This window comes from Rutidosis leptorrhynchoides, chromosome 8, assembly GCF_046630445.1.
Source record: "Rutidosis leptorrhynchoides isolate AG116_Rl617_1_P2 chromosome 8, CSIRO_AGI_Rlap_v1, whole genome shotgun sequence".
In the NCBI taxonomy this organism is placed as follows: Eukaryota; Viridiplantae; Streptophyta; class Magnoliopsida; order Asterales; family Asteraceae; genus Rutidosis; species Rutidosis leptorrhynchoides.
This window is the reverse complement of record NC_092340.1, coordinates 145,155,187-145,163,032: the sequence shown is the minus strand read 5'-3', so window position 1 is coordinate 145,163,032 and position 7,846 is coordinate 145,155,187. Positions and strand designations below refer to the sequence as shown.

At 37.5% G+C, this 7,846-nt stretch overlaps 1 non-coding gene across 1 annotated transcript; it reads left to right on the top strand.

Moving 5' to 3' along the window:
- Nucleotides 1–7,407: 7,407 nt before the first annotated feature.
- LOC139865392 (small nucleolar RNA R71) lies at nt 7,408–7,514 on the top strand. The gene has a single exon (XR_011764915.1). It is a non-coding gene; the product is annotated as a small nucleolar RNA R71 (small nucleolar RNA).
- Nucleotides 7,515–7,846: the final 332 nt, after the last annotated feature.

The window sequence follows — 7,846 nt, the reverse complement described above, 5'->3', positions numbered from 1 at the left end:
TTCTACCATAAAGTGCCTCAAACGGTGCCATCTCAATACTAGATTGATAACTGTTGTTGTAGGAAAATTCTGCTAACAGTAGGTGTCGATCCCAACTGTTTCTGAAATCAATAACACATGCTCGTAGCATGTCTTCAAGCGTTTGTATCATCCTTTTACTTTGCCTATTAGTTTGTGGATGATAGGCAGTACTCATGTCTAGACGAGTCCCCAATGCTTGTTGCAACGTCTGCCAGAACCTTGAAACAAATCTACCATCCCTATCAGAGATAATAGAGACGGGTATTCTATGTCTGGAGACAACCTCCTTCAAATACAATCGCGCCAACTTCTCTATTTTGTCATCTTCTCTCATTGACAGGAAGTGTGCTGACTTGGTGAGACGATCAACTATTACCCAAATAGTGTCATAACCACTTGCAGTCCTTGGCAATTTAGTAATGAAATCCATGGTAATGTTTTCCCATTTCCATTCTGGGATTTCAGGTTGTTGTAGTAGACCTGATAATTTCTGATGTTCAACTTTGACCTTAGAACACGTCAAACATTCTCCTACATATTTAGCAATATTGGCATTCATACCCGGCCACCAAAAGTGTTTCTTAAGATCTTTATACATCTTCCCCGCTCCGGGATGTATTGAATATCTGGTTTTATGTGCTTCCTTAAGTACCATTTCTCTCACATCTCCAAACCTTGGTACCCAAATTCTATCAGCCCTATATCGGGTTCCGTCTTCCCGAATATTAAGATGTTTCTCTGATCCTTTGGGTATCTCATTCTTCAATTTTCCTTCTTTTACAACCCCGTGTTGCGCCTCCTTTATTTGAGTAGTAAGGTTAGTACGAATAATTATATTCATAGCTTTTACCCGTATAGGTTCTCTGTCCTTTGTACTCAAAGCGTCAGCTACCACATTCGCCTTCCCCGGGTGGTATCGAATCTCAAAATCATAATCATTCAACAGTTCAATTCACCTGCGTTGTCTCATATTCAGTTGCTTCTGATTAAATATATGTTGGAGACTTTTATGGTCGGTATATATAAAACTTTTGACCCCATATAAATAATGCCTCCAAGTCTTTAATGCAAAAACAACAGCACCCAATTCCAAATCGTGAGTCGTATAATTTTGCTCGTAAATCTTCAATTGTCTAGACGCATAAGCAATCACCTTCGTTCGTTGCATTAATACACAACCGAGACCTTGCTTTGATACGTCACAATAAATCACGAAATCATCATTCCCTTCAGGCAATGACAATATAGGTGCCGTAGTTAGCTTTTTCTTCAATAACTGAAATGCCTTCTCTTGTTCATCCTTCCATTCAAATTTCTTCCCTTTTTGCGTTAATGCAGTCAAGGGTTTTGCTATTTTGGAGAAATCTTGGATGAATCTTATGTAGTAACCAGCCAATCCTAAAAATTAACGTATATGCTTCGGAGTTTTTGGGGTTTTCCACTTTTCAACGGTTTCGATCTTTGTCGGGTCCACCTGGATATCTTCTTTGTTCACTATGTGACCGAGGAATTGAACTTCTTCAAACCAAAATGCACACTTTGAAAACTTAGCGTACAGTTTTTCTTTCCTCAATACTTCTAGCACTTTTCTCAAATGTTCTTCGTGCTCTTGATCATTCTTTGGGTAAATAAGTATGTCATCGATGAAAACAATGACAAACTTGTCAAGATATGGCCCACACACTCGGTTCATAAGGTCCATGAACAGAGCTGGTGCGTTAGTCAATCCAAACGGCATAACCATAAACTCGTAATGACCATAACGCGTCCTAAAAGCAGTTTTTGGAATATCATCCTCCTTTACTCGCATTTGATGATATCCAGAACCCAAATCGATTTTTGAATAAACCGAAGAGCCTTGTAGTTGATCAAATAAGTCGTCAATTCTCGGCAGTAGATAACGGTTTTTGATGGTAAGTTTATTCAACTCTCTGTAGTCAATACACAACCTAAATGTACCATCCTTCTTCTTGACAAATAAAACAAGAGCTCCCCATGGTGATGTGCTTGGTCGAATGAAACCACGTTCTAATAGTTCTTGCAGTTGGCTTTACAGTTCTTTTATCTCGCTGGGTACGAGTCTGTAAGGAGCACGAGCTATTGGTGCAGCTCCTGGTATAAGATCTATTTGAAATTCAATAGATCGATGTGGAGGTAGTGCCGGTAATTCTTTCGGAAATACATCGGGAAATTCTTTTGCGATGGGAACATCATTGATGCTCTTTTCTTCAGTTTGTACTTTCTCGACGTGTGCTAGAATAGCATAGCAACCTTTTCTTATTAGTTTTTGTGCCTTCAAATTACTAATAAGATTTAGCTTCGTGTTGCCCTTTTCTCCGTACACCATTAAGGGTTCTCCTTCTTCTTGTACAATGCGAATTGCATTTTTGTAACATACGATCTCTGCTTTCATCTCCTTCAGCCAGTCTATGCCAACTATTACATCAAAACTCCCTAACTCTACTGGTATCAAATCAATCTTAAATATTTCGCTACCCAGTTTAATTACTCGATTTCGGCATATATAATCTGCTGAAATTAATTTACCGTTTGCTAATTCGAGTAAAAATTTACTATCCAACGGTGTCAATGGACAACTTAATTTAGCACAAAAATCTCTACTCATATAGCTTCTATCCACACCCGAATCAAATAAAACATAAGCAAATTTATTGTCAATAAGAAACGTACCCGTAACAAGTTCCGGGTCTTCCTGTGCCTCTGCCGCATTAATATTGAAAACTCTTCCGCGGCCTTGTCCATTCGTGTTCTCCTGGTTCGGGAAATTTCTAATAATGTGGCCCGATTTTCCACATTTATAACAAACTACATTGGCATAACTTGCTCTGACACTACTTGCTCCGCCATTACTCGTTCTGACACCATTTGTTCCTTTCATTCTGTTAACCCCTGGTCCGTAGACCTCACACTTCCCCGCGCTATGACCATTTATTTTACACTTGTTGCAAAATTTGGTGCAGAACCCTGAGTGATACTTTTCACACCTTTGGCATAGCTGCTTCTGATTGTTGTTGTTGTTGCGGTTGTTATTGTTGTTGGGATGATTGTTGTAGTTGTTGTTGTTGTTGTTGTTGTGCCATTTGTTGTAGTTGCGATTGATGTTACAATTGTTGGGATAGTTGTTGTTGTATTGGTGACTCTTATCACCATTTTCCTCCCACTTTCTTTTGACTAGCTTCACGTTAGCCTCTTCCGCCGCCTGTTCTTTAATTCTTCCCTCAATCTGGTTCACTAGTTTGTGAGCCATTCTACATGCCTTTTGTATGGAGGCAGGCTCGTGTGAACTTATATCTTCTTGGATTCTCTCCGGTAACCCTTTCACAAACGCGTTGATCTTCTCTTCCTCATCTTCGAATGCTCTCGGACACAATAGGCACAATTCTGTGAATCGTCTTTCGTACGAAGTAATATCGAATCCCTGTGTTCGTAACCCTCTAAGTTCTGACTTGAGCTTATTGACCTCGGTTCTGGGACGGTACTTCTCGTTCATCAAGTGCTTGAATGCTGACCACGGCAGCGTGTAAGCAGCATCTTGTCCCACTTGCTCTAGATAGGTATTCCACCATGTTAACGCAATACCTGTGAAGGTATGCGTAGCGTACTTCACTTTGTCTCCTTCAGCACACTTACTTATGGCAAACACCGATTCAACTTTCTCGGTCCACCATTTCAATCCGATTGGTCCTTCGATCCCATCAAAGTTTGAAGGTTTGCAGGCAGTGAATTCCTTGTAGGAGCATCCTACACGATTTCTTGCGCCATTAGCTGTATTGCTAGATTCAGAGTTATTGTTGGTATGTAGCGCGGCCTGTACTGCTGCTATGTTTGAAGCAAGAAAGGCACAAAATTCCTCTTCGCTCATATTCAAGGTGTGTCGAGTAGTCGGTGCCATTTCCTTCAAAATAGTCAAATGAAACAAGTTAATCATACAGAATATTAAGAGTAGTCAATATCTCGTAGCATAATATGAACTCATTTATAAAAGTTTTTTCTTCATATTAGCGTTTTATAAGTTTAAATTCGGGTACTACCTGCTCGTTAAGTTCATACTTAGTAGCTAATATACAATTCAACTACTACAATTCCATATGAAAAACTGATTATAATAATATATCACATACAAATATTCTTCAAACTTACAACTTCGCTATATTACATATAACATGAAATATAGTACACTATGATACATGACAGTTTTGAAGATAAATCTAGTTAATACGCAAGTTGTTCAGCAAAGGAAATAAAGACACGTAATTCATAAGTCCAAAAACAAGTCATGCATTCTGGTTTTACTAAGATGACTTCCCATCCTTGGTCTTGTGGAAAATAACCGTTATGACCATTAGCTAGGCAGCATGTTGTAATGTCGTCAAAAGGACGAGGGTTTCATAATGTCCAACAGCCCCGTAATAATCTAAAAACCTTGTTTCTCACCCCAACTACTGAATCCGTCACTTGTGAGAAAGTTTTATTTAAAACCTGCAATCCGATGTTCTTTTTCTCACTTTGATAAGAAGCGAACATCACTAACCCGTAAACATAACATGCTTCTTTATGTTGCATGTTAGAAGCTCTTTCTAATTCACGAAATCCTATGTTGGGATATGTTGAGTCAAAATAGGTTCTTAACCCGTAGCGTAAAATTGCATTTGGGTTCCCCGCATTTAACGCTTTAAAGAAAACACGGCGTAACTTAAAGTCTCTCCAATGTGATATACCCCACCTATCAAAGGAAAGCCTTTTATAAACTAAGGCATTTCTGGAAAGTCTTTCAAATGTTTGACAAGTTAATTTTTCCATAACTAAATGTGCTGATGAATTCTGACCGACTCTAGACAAGATTTCCTCAATCATATCCTTTGGTAGGTCTTCTAAAATATTCGGTTGTCTACCCTTAACGTCCATTTTTTTTTATACTGTAAAATAGACAAGGATTAGATTCGTAATAACAAACAATACAAGCAATTTTTACATAGAACATAAAAGTACAAGCACACTACAATACATTTATTACACAACATGCTCACACCCCTCTAATCTGAATCACTGGTTTCTTCTTCTTCGGACTTGGTTCTTTTTTCTAATTTTCTAATGATATATGATGTTCCTCTAATACGAGCCGTCATTTTCCACATTGGTTTAGAAAAACCAGGTGGTTTAGAGGTTCCCGGGTTATTATACGATATTGAAAATACGGGTGTTGACGGTACATATAAAGTTCATCGGGGTAGGAATCAGATTTCTCTATTTTGATGCCTTTTCCCTTATTATTTTCTTTTGCCTCATTAAATTGGGTCGGGGTAATTTCTATAACATCATCGGAATCCTCATCAGGATCCGATTCATCGAAAATTTGGTAATTTTCCCAATATTTTGCTTCCTTAGCGGAAACACCATTGACCATTATTAACTTTGGTCCATTGGTTGAGGATTTTCTTTTATTTGATCGGTTTTCTGTGGTTCCTACTATTCGCCCCTCCGAAACCTCTTCTTCTTCCGGTTCCTCTTCTTCTAGTACCTCTTCTTCCGGTTCCTCTTCTTTCGGTTCCGTTTCCTCTTCTTCCGGTTCTTCGAGAACTTGTGAATCTTGGCAATATATATTCGACTCTTTGTTATTATTAGGTGGGTCAATGGGATTTGTGCTAGAGGTAGACATCTATCACACAATATCAAACATATTAAGAGATTAATATATCACATAATATTTACATGTTAATAATATATAGTTTCCAACAAAAATGTTAAGCAATCATTTTTAAAGAAAACACGGTCGAAGTCCAAACTCACTAATGCATCCTAAAAAACTCGATAAGACACACTAATGCAAATTTTCTGGTTCTCTAAGACCAACGCTCGGATACCAACTGAAACGTCCCGTTCATATTGATTATAAACGTTCCATATTAATTGATTTCGTTGCGAGGTTTTGACCTCTATATGAGACGTTTTTCAAAGACTGCATTCATTTTAAAACAACCATAACCTTTATTTTATCAATAAAGGTTTTAAAAGCATTACGTAGATTATCAAATAATGATAATCTAAAATATATTGTTTACACATGACAATTACATAATGGTTTACAATAGAAATATATTACATCGACATATGTTTCTTGAATGCAGTTTTTACACAATATCATACAAACATGGACTCCAAATCTTGTCCTTATTTTAGTATGCAACAGCGGAAGCTCTTAGTATTCACCTGAGAATAAACATGCTTTAAACGTCAACAAAAATGTTGGTGAGTTATAGGTTTAACCTATATATATCAAATCGTAACAATAGACCACAAGATTTCATATTTCAATACACATCCCATACATAGAGATAAAAATCATTCATATGGTGAACACCTGGTAACCGACATTAAAAAGATGCATATATAAGAATATCCCCATCATTCTGGGACACCCTTCGGATATGATATAAATTTCGAAGTACTAAAGCATCCAGTACTTTAGATGGGGTTTGTTAGGCCCAATAGATCTATCTTTAGGATTCGCGTTAATTAGGGTGTCTGCTCCCTAATTCTTAGATTACCAGACTTAATAAAAAGGGGCATATTCGATTTTGATAATTCGACCATAGAATGTAGTTTCACGTACTTGTGTCTATTTTGTAAATCATTTATAAAACCTGCATGTATTCTCATCCCAAAAATATTAGATTTTAAAAGTGGGACTATAACTCACTTTCACAGATATTTCCTTTCTCAGAAATAAGACTTGGCTACGGATCGATTCACGAACCTATACAAATATGTACATATATATCAAAGTATGATCAAAATATAATTACAACCATTTTTATCATGTTTTAAAGATTTGAGTGTATTAAGTCAGCTGTCCTCGTTAATAACCTACAACTAGTTGTCCACAGTTAGAAGTACAGAAATAAATCGATATATTATCTTGAATCAATTGTCTATATGAAACTTATTTCATTTAATCAAGTCTTAACAAGTTTGATTGCTTAACACGTTGGAAACATTTAGTCATGTAATTATCAAACTCAATTAATATATGTAAACATGGAAAAGTTCAGGTCACTACTAGCCTGAGCTTGGTTGACCTGCTGCGGCTGCGTCTTCAATTCTCCGAGTTGTTTAGCAAGAGATTCAATCTTATCCGTGAGGGATTTGATGGCCTCCGTTTGATTGTTAAGTGCAGAAAGAGGGGCAGATGATGAAGTTGTTTCACCACTGTTCCATTCATGATGATGCATTATCATGTTCTCGAGCAATTCCCATGCTTCGTCTAAGGTTTGGTTCATCAGATTTCCTTGAGCTGTTGTATCGATCATCATCCTATGATTTACTGCAAGACCATTGTAGAAGGTACAGATTTGGGCTGACCGTTATAGCTGGTGATTAGGGCATTTCTTCAGCAGGGTTTTGAATCGCTCCCATGCATTGTAAAGAGATTCATCATAACTTTGTTTGAAGTTAATGATGTCATTCTTTAGTTTAGTTTTTTAGAAGGAGGGAAATATTTGGTTAGGAATTTAGTGGCCATCTCCGTCCATGACGTGATGGAATCTTTTTCCAGTCCTTCGAACCAGGTTTGAGCATGATGAGTGAGAGAATAGGGAAACAAGTATATCCGGACTATATCTTGTCCTATCCCTGGCTACTTGTAGGAGTTCGAAAGAGATATGAATTTATCAAGGTGAGAATTAGGATCGACATTCGGTAATCTATGAAACTGACAGCTATTCTGGATGAGCTGGATGATGTGATGTTTTAAATCAAACGAGTGTCCTAGAATCTCTGGAAATCTGATCGTCCTCCTCGACCTTCA